Source organism: Lepidothrix coronata, unplaced genomic scaffold (genome assembly GCF_001604755.1).
Source record: "Lepidothrix coronata isolate B3197 unplaced genomic scaffold, Lepidothrix_coronata-1.0 Scaffold35, whole genome shotgun sequence".
NCBI classification, from domain to species: domain Eukaryota; kingdom Metazoa; phylum Chordata; class Aves; order Passeriformes; family Pipridae; genus Lepidothrix; species Lepidothrix coronata.
Window position 1 is genome coordinate 1,540,889 of NW_016690215.1, and position 13,245 is coordinate 1,554,133.

The 13,245-nt window shown below is 37.8% G+C and overlaps 1 protein-coding gene across 4 annotated transcripts in view; it reads left to right on the forward strand.

Moving 5' to 3' along the window:
- Positions 1-13,245, forward strand: part of TBL1X (transducin beta like 1X-linked) — a 198,166-nt gene that overhangs the window by 78,739 nt on the left and 106,182 nt on the right. The window contains exon 1 of one of the 4 annotated variants that reach the window (XM_017812277.1): positions 9,702-9,720. The exons of the other annotated variants lie outside the window; for them this stretch is intronic. The gene's annotated coding sequence lies outside the window, so the exon portion shown is untranslated. Of the gene's footprint in view, positions 1-9,701; positions 9,721-13,245 lie in introns of those variants that run through there. 4 annotated transcript variants of the gene reach the window in all.

Consider the following 13,245-nt stretch of genomic DNA (forward strand, 5'->3'; position numbering starts at 1 on the left):
TTCAGCGCACGCTGTGTCTCACCTAAAAAATCCACTGCGCAGGCTCGAAGGGTTAATGACCTTTCCCAAATCTTCGCTCGAGAAGACTGGCCATATTATTAACTACTCAGGGTGCTTTATGTTAATGCATGCTCTTGGAAGAGGTTTTGTTTGTTGGTACTTCTGTTAGTTCTGAACCCATGAGGAAATTAAGCTGAATCATATTTTTTTTGTGGGGCATAGAGTTTTAAACTAAGGACTGTGGTTGTCCCTTATGGGGAAGGGAGCACCCAAGAAGGGCGCACAATTCGATGCTTGTGGTCAAAAGTGTGGTCTGACAAAAGTCAGAGCATCTGCAAAAGCTTACAAAGTTTTATTAGTAAATTACACACTTGACATGTATTAGTTTGTCCCTGATCTCCTAGTATGAACACATGGCAGTGAGTATGGATAAAGGGGTAGGGAAAAAGGGAAGAAAGAGAGGTGAATTAAAGAGGGGGAAAGGCAAAGAAAGGTGGAAAATAAGGAAGAGACAGATCACCAGTCCCGGTATCAGCATCAATCCACCTGATGGAATGTCCAGGGTTCTGGGGGGTACATGTGCCTGGGCTTTGTTGGGGTGCCTTTTTATAGCTCAGTTTCCCTGCCCTGGAGATGTTTCTCAGTCCATTCTTCTAGACCCTGCTGGAAATGGGTCGAGGGTTTCAGTGGTCTTTGGTGGTCTTGATCCTCCCTTATGGTCCATGCCTGCTTCTGGACCTCATTCCTGTGCTTGCCCTGGACTACATTGTGCTTATCTCCAGGAGCCAGAACAAGGACATTTGTCCCAGGAGAGGGCTGCTCTACCTCCATGTGGTCCCATTCTCCAGCCACATCCTGTTCTTCCTCACAGTGTGTTATTACCAACAATCCTCGGCTGGCTCCACAGCTGTCTGACTGTCGGTGTTTGAGACACACATGTTAGCCCCTTATCTTCTAGGCTTGTACAAGGCCACATGAGCAAGGTACTCTAGGCTAACAAGTTATTTCATGCTGAGGAAAGGGTGGTAAGTTCATCTGTGCACCTTTTTATGTGCCATGAGCTTAGAATACCTACAAAAATACACCTCTGTCTTCCTACAAGTAATAAGTTACAGGGTGTCTACAGACCTCAGTTACTAAGCCTGAAAATGCAGGTCTGTCTTGGGATCCAACTTAGGGAATCATATTGCTGTCAGTGATAATCACAACTGTACCCATGCACAAAAGGTAAAGAACATGCAACTTCCCAGTTGTGACAGGGAACAGGGTAAAATATTTTATCATGGATGATCTGAGGAAAGGTATCTGCCTGGCTATCTGATAAATTTGGCAGTTAAAAGTTGTTTTTATTGTTAAATTGGACAAATTTGGTCTGGAAGTAACAGAACACAAAAAGCATCAAGCACAATAATGTCACTACGCTCGGTTTTCACATTAAGACTCACAGACATGGATTTGTACCTCAAATTCACCAGTGAAAATCTGGAGTAGCTTAATCTGTAAATCATTTGAGTCTCTCCAGGCATACTTTTCTGGAACAGCGTGAAGCCTCAGCCAACCCACTGCAGGCTAAATTGTTCACCTGTTTATTCACCTATGAACGTGTTCATCTACTCACCCACTGACACAGTTTCCTATGAAGCCAAAAGGCAGGGGCACATTTTGTAAAAACATGAAAATCTTGAAATTCACAACTTCTGACAGCCAAGACAAATAAGCAGCCATATGCATTACCAGTCCCCAGAGTTATCTAGTATCCTTTCTTTATGTAATTTCTTATAGCACTTTTTTTTTAAACCATCTTCTTTTCACTTGTTATTTATTATTCATAGCGTTAATAAGAGTTCACTACTTGGCTTTATTTTCATTGGTGTCCTGAATATTTTAACACGGTAACTGTGCTTGCTTTGTTTTCTTGCTGTGGATGTTTTTGTGTTTTTTTCACCTTGTGTTTTCCAGTTTTATCATCTGGAAATATTAATAAAGACATTATATACCTTTTCTTCATCCAAAGACATGGTGCATCTGTTGACCTTCAGGGCATATTGCTGGGGCCATCTGGTTTTGCAGGGAAGGGGGGATTGGCAAGGAATGGGAAAGGATTTAAGGCAGAAGGAGATATTAGGTTACTCATATATTATTTGATAAGCTTTTGCTTTGTTGAAGGGTAAGACTAATTGGTCCTTTGTTACAGTGTTTGTCTTTTTAGAGTCTTTGGTTTTTCCTGTGTTTTGTTGTTGTTTTTGTTGTTTTAAGTGGTGCTGGTCTGGGGAACCTCTTGTGTGCATGTGCTTTTTTTTATCGAAATAAACAAAATAATGTGACCCTAAAAGGCTGTGAGGTGTTAACCAGTGCTGCTGTTGTAGTCTGTTAGTACCAGGATTAAATGACACTGCTTTGGGCACTGTTCCTAGCCTGTGTTCATCCCTCAGTTGAAGAAAGTTTTAGTGACCAGTGAGGAATTAGCAGGACGAAGTACCAACCACATTTCAAACTGATAGTCTTCTCTTAGTAGCTTCATGGCATATGTTGAGGAGATGTCGTTTCTGCTCTTGTCCTTCCAGAGTAAAAGAGTCTGACGTGTGTGCAGCTTTTACTAGGGGCTGGAGGCAGAGAAGGAAAAGGAGGAATGTTATCAGCTATTAGTGTTCTCTGTTTCCAGTATGACCACAGCCATTGCTGTACAGTGGCTGTGATACATAGTTTAATGTTGAAACCTTGGCTTTATTTTCCTTTTCTCGTCTCTCTAGTACCATTAAGAAAACACTTGGCATATAGGATATAAATTGTTAATTTTTCTTTTATTTTGTCAATGTGCGTTATATATCATATTATGAAATACACTGCAGTGCATAAAAAGCTTTGATTTTCGTGTGCTAAAACCTGTTACAATTAAGCCACCCAAATTCTTATACATGAAGTGAGAATATGGCACGCATTTTCTTAGGAGAAGAAAAAATACAGGATAAAATATTATTTCAACTGAAAATAAGAAACAGCTTCGTTGTAAGAGAAAAGTTTAAGCTCACATGTTAGGAATCATCTTTTCTAAGTTAACAAAGGGCTAATTTCAATTAAAGCAGAAATTCCCGCATCAAATTATTGTGTCTTCATATGTTTAAGTTCTGAGTGTTTTGTGTAAAAGCCTGGAGGAGGGTGTGTGATGTGTGTCTGTGTGTGTCAGTGCTTCTCACTGTGTAATCTCCCATAACTGACTGCCTGTAAAACAAAATCTCCCCTCAGTCCAACAGCTCCTGCCCACGTGCAGGAGTCTTCTGATAAACTGTAGCAAATCACAATTACGACAATATGATGATCTTGTCATATGCTTTTGTATTTAATAATGTCCCCAACACTTACTAAATATTGAGTTTATTGTCAGTCTTCTCAAAGGATTTATTTCTCCATCTTGGCCACTGTATCTTAGGAGGACATAAGCCAGTTGAGTTATACACTTACCTTACATGATGAAATATGATGAGGAAAGACTGGAAGAAACAATGCACCTTCGTAGTGTTTAATCAGTTCTGCCTGAATGTGGAGAAATGAATGAATGGGGGTGGGGACAGACCCCTAACTTCTGTGAGGAAAGAGAAAACTAAGTAACCTCATTAGGGAAGTTTGCTTAATCCATTGTGGTTTTTGGGATATTTTGTGTTCAACTGTATTATCGGTCTGAGTTTTGCTCTTAGACCTTTTATCTGGTTTCTTTTTATATAAGCTGTAAATTTGAGAGTGAGGCAAAAGAGCTTGCAGAATGGTACATATTTGATGTTTTCCTTGTGACGTGATGAAAGCATTGTAGAGGTTTACCTAAATAAAACTCCAATAGTGACCCAGTTCCCTGTCTTTTGAGGAGGAGGATTGGTTAGCTAATCTTGATTTTGTGGAACAGCTGAGAATAAGAAGTGAGCAGGCTATTGTCTTTGTCCTGGGATTTCCAGTGGCCATGATCAAAAGCCTTTCTCGAGAAGTCACCCATGGGTTTGTAGAAATTCCACCCAGGGCTCCTAGCTGCCTGAGTTAGAAAGCTTTGAAGACTGTGTAGCTTTTCTTAGGAAAATACCTTAAAACATAAAACATCTGTCAAGAGAGCTTTTTGTTTGCAAAGCTTCTTGAAGCACACCTTGGAATTTCCTTCCTTGGTGGTAGTGAGTTTTTGCAGTAAATGTGAAATAATCAGCAATGGTGTCACCTGATTTCAGCAGTTCAGAGGCATGTGAAGGTGCTCGAGAGACCAGGATTTCAAAGAGTTTCATTGTGCCATAAAACATAAAACTCTCATATAATTACAGGTTTTGCTTTTTTAACAACATACAGTAAAATAAGACAGTAAGAACATGATCAAGCAAGGAATCGTGTTCAGATGAGCATACAGTACAAAAAGTTAAACATTTAGAATTTTATTTTACAAAACTCAAAGCCTGTACTCTAGATTATTTGTTCTTCTCTTATTCTGTGGATCAGATTCTCACATTCTTTGTATTTTAGAGTGCTGAATTCCTGTCTACTGCTTTTTTATTCATGCAGAATTGCTGACAGAATTGTAAATTAAATTATTTTCTGGATTAGACATCAACTAGATCATTAACTAAATTCCAAGTGTAGAGCCAAACTGGCTGCCTTTGTAATGTTGATGGAATTGAAACAGGTGTGGTGGCAAAAATTTTTATGTGGAAAATCTTGATTACTTTAGTTAGCCATAACAGAGTAAGTCTGTTCGACTTTCAAGTCTAGAATGAATTTCCAGGATGTTAATCTGGAATAACAGTGGTAGTCTGAACAGAGTCCTTTAACTATAGCCATTCTTCTCATTCATTTTCAAAGGCACACTTGAAGGAATAAAACATCTCCAAGTACTAATGGAATTTAGGAAGGGATTTTTTTTCTCATTAGAAAGCACATTTTGGTTTTCTTACCAAAGCAACGTTTTTCTTAGAAAATGCTCATCTTTTCTAAAGTTCTGAAGAATATGAAGGACCTTAGTGAAGTAGCTTGATGGATGTTTAAGAAAACATTTTCCCAATAGAAGAGAAAACATGAAAATAACATGCAGATTACCAGTTGGAAATGTTGTAAATAGACAAGGGCACTAACATGCAAATAAGATAAAGGAGGTTAGAGAAGGGCTGTGAAAGACTTTGAAAATAATAAAATAAAGACACTGGAACATGCTGTCCAGAGAAGCTGTGGATGCCCCACGCCTGAAAGTGTTCAAGGCCAGGTTTGATGGGGCCCTGAGCAGCCTGGTCTAGTGGAAGGTGTCCTTGCCTATGGCACAGGTTTGAAACTAGATGATCTTTAAGGTCCCTGCCAACACAAACCATTCTATGATGCCATGATTCTATAGAAAAATTAAGTTACTTATATATATGTGGAGACTTATTCTAAATGTATAGGTTAAGGTAATGTTATCGAGGGTTGCAAGTCTGTGTGACAAACAAGATGACTGTGATGTTGACAGTACTTAAGATTAGTAGTAGTCTAGCAAGAAGGGCTGCAGAGGAAAGGGAGAAAGAGTACTGAGTGTTCAAAATTATTCTGGAGAATAATCACATCAGAAATGGATAAGGATTCTGGTTGACAGTGTAGAAGAGGCAAGTCTGGAGCACAGGGTATCTATTCATAGGTGATAATTAAAATCAGTTTTGAGTGAGATTTCCCTTGTGCGTGGAGCATAAGAGAGTCAAGGACAGAGCTCCGTGGAATCCCCAAGTGAGGTGTAAAATGCAATTAACGGTGAACATTTAAAACAAAAAGTAATTCCATAGACTTTAAGAAGAAATATAAGAAATGAGCAGTTTCTTTTTCATTTGAAGCCATGGCTATATGCAACATTGATGTTTCAGTTAGTGGTTTCTCTTGGATTCTTTACAGTAGAATTGAATTCAAAAGTAGACAAAACAGTATATGAGAGTACTTGAGGAAATGCTAGATGTTGAGTAAAAAAAGCCCTTCCATCTTCTGATGGACATTTTACATCTGCAGTTTGTGTTGATTGCAAAGGATTGCCATTTATTCAGTGATACACTGAATAGAATTAAACCTCTATTAAGTAGGAAGAAATTTTGAACAAAATGATATATTTACATGAAAAGTTACATTAAAACCCACAGACAGTTAAACAGCATAAACATGGAAGAAGATTAATTTGGATTTTCAGGGTGATGTTGCCTAACTCTTTTTATTTGGAAAAAAGAACAAAACCAAAACATGCACACACGTACATACATTCATGAGAATGAAAAGTAGAAGACTGTATTTCTAGTCTCTTAGCTGTATTCCCATTACTTTTAACATAGCTTCTTTTGGGTCAGATCATCTCACCTAATTTCATGGGTTACACAGATGTCAGGTAACAGAGGTGTCTGTCTACCTTGGAGCCATCCCTGACCCAGGCTTAGGTGCTCCCAGCAAAGGGCCTCTCCTTCTGGGGCAGAGTCTCACTGATGAGGTAGATCATGCTCCGGAAGCGCCTGTCTCCTGACTTGGAGAGGAGCCTCACTTGGACACATGTCTATATTGTACTTGTCAAAAAGACATCGACACAGCTGTTAGCTTCTGCTACGTTTCACTAACCTAAATGATTACTCCTTACTGTCCCTTAAATACTTAGTTTAAAATGTAGCTGAGCTTGCATTCATTTTATATGTATTTTTAATCAGCTATGCCTGCTGGCCAAGGCTTTTATTTGTCATAATTGATATCTGATGTTATGAGCTTTCTGAAATTAAAATAACCTGTTATAAGGTACTTGCTAAGAGAAGAAAGCTAAGGTGAATTTTAAAGCACAGAGAGAAGACATTGAAGAACAGGGATTCACTGTCAAAGACATACCAAAGCAAACAATGCTCGAGTGTATTGAGCAAGGTCAGTAGGGAGGAGCTGAGTAGCTCTAGGCATGTTTATAACTAATTTTTGAAATACTACAAGTGTAACTCACATTATAAATAACCATATGTTCATTAAATAACTGAAGAAGGAAAATCTGGGAAAAGTTTGTCCAGACATTTATAACTTTTTTTAGGACAGCTGATCTTTTCCATATGATTTTCAGACTGAGAAACTATTTTCTTCTCTTGAGGCTGCTCATTGTTGAGAGCTGCAATAAAGGAAAAGAGTAAAGTTATCATCCAAGCTTAAATGCAAAACATGAAAACATTTGGGATTTAAGCTGACTGTTTGTTGCTTGATATAGCTTTTCCTTTATAGTGGAGGTCTGAAGCAAGTCTTCACTGAAAACTTAGTTTAGCTTTTTTTTCCCAAAGTCCAAAGTGGTGGTTGAATGCCTGAACAGAATAAAGGAATATGCATTCTGCCTGCCAAAGTGAAGAGGAATTGTTCAGTACATATTGTGCAATTCATCCTCATCATAAAGAATGTACTGTTTTTCTATTTCTAATTTCATATTCAGTCATAATATAGATGTAAACAAAAAAAGGATAACATTTATATGAAGTGTATACAAAGCAAGTGAATTTATAAAGAAAGAGCAGGGGTAGTTCATAGTGGAAAAAACTGGAATAGATACAGGTTACTCTGCAGACATTATTGTAAATGTCAAGTAGAGTTTGACAGCTGGTAAGTTGGAGACATAATTTAAAAAAATTCCATACGTGTACTACAGACTGCCTTTTAGTGTGAAGAATTGGCACCCAGCGAAATAAGAAGGTGAGTGGCATATGGGGGATTAAGGCAGTTAAATTGTAGTGTAATCTGGAAGCGAACGAATAGACCATCAAGACCAAGATAACTATAGTGATGGGACTGGTGTGATGTATTTGTTGATTCATGGTATAGCAATCTACGCTAATTAAAGGAAGGTTCATCTCCTGTGGTTTTTCATCCCAGGCGGAGCCTTTGTGATACAAAAGTGTCAGAGGAAAACTTGTCTGGAGAGGCAAAGATTTTCATTTAACAGACTGGTCTGTCTGACAGTCTGTTTTGATGGAAATCTTTGCAAACTGAGCTAAATTGTTAGACATTATGGTCAGTTAGGTTAAATAAAGGCAGTTAGGGGAAATCCAGTATTTAGCAAGAATTGGTATTTCTGTTAAACATAGTTTCTAAAAATTACTTTGGATTTAGACATCTCCTAAAGTCTTCATAGAAAATCAATTATATATATACTTGTGCTCTTCAAATATTACTTCTGTATATATTTATTTTTGGCTTCAGTTTAGATTACAAATGGAATGACACTTGGCTGTGACCCTACAGAAGGGGAGATCAGTTTGGCACTGTAAACTAATTCGGGAACTGAGCTATGCATTTATTTCTGTATCTTTGTCTTTAGTCTTTTGCTTGGATTTCTCTGGATGTTTTCTTTATAGTTGTGCTCACCACTTTCATTTTTTAAGACATGCTTTTTAATCATCGTTCTGCAAGTCTAGCAGTACTGCCTGACACTCTGCTTCCACCACAGACAATTGCTGCATCAGGAGAAGATTCTGCTGAATCACATGTCAACATGAATATCTTAAAAAGAAAATATTTGAATGTTCACTAGAAACAGAACAGATTTTTTTTTTGCAATTTAATATGAAATACAAAATCACAACCTATAAGTCCTATGCAAATTGGGAGCTACTAACTCCCGAATTATTATTTGCATTGATCTAATGAAAAAAATAGTCAGACAGTATTTGCTACTGGAATTTTAGAGAAAGTCATTGACTCAATTGTGAGAAGACTAATTCTGGATCTGGATCTGGCCAGTGTAGTAAACCCACTTTTGGCAACTGTAGCCTTTCCAGCAGGGGAAGGGCTTCTCTTATTTCTGCTTCTCAATTTAGCGAACAGCTTAAAGATGAGAAACTGCTTGGGAGATTACTAGTTAGGAAAGCTCCTACTTTCTCCCAATGAGTTACTTAATTAGAAAACCAAGAAAGAGAGCATGAGATCTGTTAGTTTGGAAATCTTGGAGGACATAGGGACCAGAAATATTCAGTTAATTTCTCTAGTTATAGATAATTTCTCTTGTATGTATTGAATTGGTTCAAAATGCAAAACTGTTTTATTTAATGTCATACATGTCTTAACATAAACCTTTATTAACTGATCTGTTTCAAAAGATCCTATTGTGTTTAAAACATGGATATTTTTTCCTTCATTTTAATTGAAGTTTAATTTCCAGTTTTAAAAGAATATGACCTGATCTGTAAGAAGGGGTCATTCATTATTTTCTAGCTGAATGGTGTGTAAAAAGAGGAAATGTAAGTTAGCACACATGATTCCATAGGTATGTATGTAACACAGCTTCATGGTAAGCAAATTGCAGTGTTGAGTTGATGTAAAGATTGTATTTCGATATAGAGTAATCATTGTGTACTGAGAAGCTCAAAAAAAAAAAAACCAACCCAGAAATAAATGGCTGTGTAGCTCCAGAATCTTTTTGGCTAAGATCCACAAAACATATAGGGTGTTGGCTGAATTGAAGTGGGCAAGCTCTGGGATGGGGAGATAAGAGCAGCAAGGCCCCGTTTGCCCCCCTTCAGAAGGAGGTTAGGCTGGGCTTAGAGCTACAGCCATGGCCATCCCTTCTGCCTTGGCTCCTGTCACGCCTGGGGTGCCCTGTCCCTTCTGCAAATGCCTGACACGGGTGATTCAGGAGCATAGCTCTGGCACCGCTATTCCTTCCTCTGGGAGCCAGAGGCTGGCCAGCCTTCCCTGAGGCTGAGCAGTTCCAGGGAAGGGACTGAAGAAACTAAAAAAGCCCAGGTTGGTTTGAAGTTGCTTTGTTGTTCTTTCTGTGATCCTTGAGTGTGGACAGTGTCCTGTATGGAATATGTTTTCTGGATCGTTTTGAGGGAGGTGCTGGTGGAAGCACACTTCCTAAAGCTTGAAGCAAATCTTGGTGAGACAAGAAAATTGAAATAAGTAATAAATTAGCTATAAAACATGCAGATTCTTTTTATTTTACCACTAGGAAGGAGGGAAAATACTGTTTGGGGATTTTTGCAAAACTGAATTTCAGCTAAATGCTTCAGAAAATATAATATTGAGAATAATCTGTTACTTTGTCCTTTCCATTTTAGTTGCTGATTATTCCTCATTACTCAGAGTTGCTGGTTGTTACAATGTGCATGGATTGAAGTTGAATTGGTGTGTTTTATAAATACACAGGTCTTTAAACATGAAATACCAGAGGCCACCCACAACAGAAGAATGTGAAGTGTACATGAACTCTTCCACCGCTATGTCAGTGGCTTGATGGTGTCATTATCACTGTTAATTTATTTATTTAACTACCTGAAATTCACTTGTTTGACTTTTCAGTTAATGTCTTGTTCCTGGTAGGAAGTTTGAGGTGTTTCTAAATTCAAAACTGGAGTATTTCATCAGAAAGGACGAGTTGTTGAAGAGACTTGGGAACCGTGTCACCTTTTCTCTCTGTAGATCTGAGCATCAAGCATGGTGGCAGGACAGCATGGGGAAAATTTAAACCCCTTCATGTGAATCTTTCAATTTGTTGGTACTCTCAGCCTGGGGTTGCTCTTAATAGCCTATGGAGTCATTACAGGACAAGAAAATAATGAAAAAAATACATAACTTGTGGGCAGTTTTTAGAGATTCTAGGAAAATTCCCCTAACCTTTGGAAACATAAGTCTTCCTATATATTTTGCACTGAGCAGAATTCAGATAATAATTACTAAATGTCTTTTGTTTATATTTCTCTTTTGCAGTCATATGGTAATATTTTCAGAAATGGTTTCATGCAGTCACATTTTCCCTATAAACTTAATGCTTTAAATTTAATGTTGGTGCTGAGGGGGTTTTTTTCGATCCCAGAAACATGTGAAGACAGAGAATTTATAAAAGAATGGAAAGAGAAGTGACTGTTGGCTGCCATTATGATGGAACAAATCTCTGAGGTTAATTTTGATTCCCCCACACATCTGTATATATCTCATGTATTGACAAGTCTGTCTGCAAATTTTGTAAGGCGTGTTGTAAAATACAGAAAATCAAGTTTCTGATTGAAAGAGGAGATCTCTTTCCATCTTGCCTTGTCCATCCTGCCTTGTGCAACAGTTGCCTAAGCCTAATTCCCTTTTATGTGATATTGATTAACAGCCATGCTGAGTCTAGGACTGTCAGAAGGACTAAAGGGTATTTAATTATTCAGCTGGAATAAAGTGGAAGACAGTGCAGCAGCAGCAGCTGTAACATAAGACAATGGTACTAAATCTCCAAAATATAAGAATTGTTGGAGAATGTGTCAGTGATGGGATTGTCATCAAGATCACTCCATACTTTTGGTTTGTTCTTAGGCACAATCCCAAGTAATTATATTCACATAAAAAGAACACCATTTTACCAGAGGTACAATATTCCTAAAGATTTTCAAAAAGGAAGACATGCAAGAGCGCTTTTCTGGTTATTTGTTTATGGGTCTATCACCTCTCCATGTATGTGAAGATTTCATGGTTGCTGCATACATGTGCATGAAAATCCCCAGTTCTCATGGATAGCTTCAGTGTGCAAATTTATTGTGGAAGTATTTACACGTTTGTCTGGTTCAAAGGAAGGAGCTGAATGTTAGAATCTTTTTCATACTTAGAACAGGACATAGAAAAATTAAGGACACCATAGTATTCAACTAACAGAGTTGAGATACCTAACTGTGATTTTAGCTATTTTGTCCCAATGAAACCTGCCGCAAATATACAGCATTATTACGCATTAATGTTCCACTAAAGCACGTCCTGGTGTGTCTCAGTACTGGAACCATGAGGAGGTCCCAGAGCTGTAGGCTGTTGGAGGCTGGGAGAATACCACTGTGTCTGTGCTTTGTTCATACATTCTTCATTAAGTATCTACTTTTGTCATGGTTAAAGAAGAGACACTGGCTAAGTGGATGTTTAACCTGATGTAGTCAGTCTGGTTTTCTAATTTTAAATATGTATTTTAAATAACTTTAAATATTGTGTATATGATGCAGAATTTTCATAAGACATGTAAATTGGAACACAAATGCCATCTTTTAGTATGAGATTGTAAGTTACATTTTGTCTGGACTGAACTGTAAGAAACAGCCTAATAGAATATGATTTCTTAAATCAGAAGGTGTCAATAGCCTTGTTTGGACTTTTGCTAGTATGTTTTAGTGCAGGATTGGGAGCAATGGTAGCCTGTCCCAGAGCAGTATGTTTCTAACATCCAAGAGCTTGGATGTGATATCATTCATTTCTGTGTTTTGCCAGTGAACACAAAAAGCACCACTGTGCTGATGTTTAAAGGGTTTGGGCTTTATTTATGTCTGTTCATATTCTGTTTTCAATTACGAATGGATTTTTTTTCCCTTGTTTGGGGTGGAGTATGGTAGAAAAGATAAGAAAAGAGAATCCAGTAGCTAGTTCTCAGTTTTTAAAATGATTATTCCTATCTTCATTTTTAAAAATAGTCCTCCTTAACAGATTAAGACTCACCAGAGCAGAATGAAGACATCAGAAGGAAACAGGTGCTGTGCTTTCTTGTGACACAGTTTGCTGCCCGGTCTTTCCACCTCATGAGTAGATCTTCACATCTTTTATTCTCAATTGTGTTAATTTTTTGGAGGTTTTTGGGAATGTGCATAGAAGGCAGCTCTCCACAGCAGGGATAAATCAGACCATATAGTCACAAGGCAGAGCGGAAAGGGAGTGAGTTTATGGGAAAAATCAATTGTCGATATGCTGAGTACAAATTAAAGGCAGCTTGCAACACTGTTTATTTAAGAGATGAACGTTACTGTGACTGGAGAATAGATCATGAACCTAAATAATGTCATTGTTTTACTCATTAAAGCTGGAGCAGTGAAGTAAATAGTGTTCCGATAGCACAGCCTGTCTGTGCACAGTCTCTTCAGAATGAGGTGAGGTAGTGCTGTTAGAAAAAAATAAATTATTTTAAATTAATTCGTTGTTTCTTCCACAACTAGACCTTAATTAATTGGTACATGAACAGGATAGCGCAGGCTGGTTGCTACTCTAGAGCGGCTGGTTATGTGTCCTGTCCTATGCTGTCTAGTCCTTTAATATTTATACATGTCTGCATGGATATTTTTAAACTCATACTGGACCTACAGTTCAGGGTGTAATTCTGTCATTTCACAAGCATTGTCTGGTTGTAGAACAATGTATATAAACCTCTACATTTCACTTGTATTGGATAGCATTTTCAGAACAATGGTTAGAAAAAGTTTCTCAACAGTATCATTTATTTAGTAACAGTCACTAAATGCACAGTTGTGCTTGCTCCTA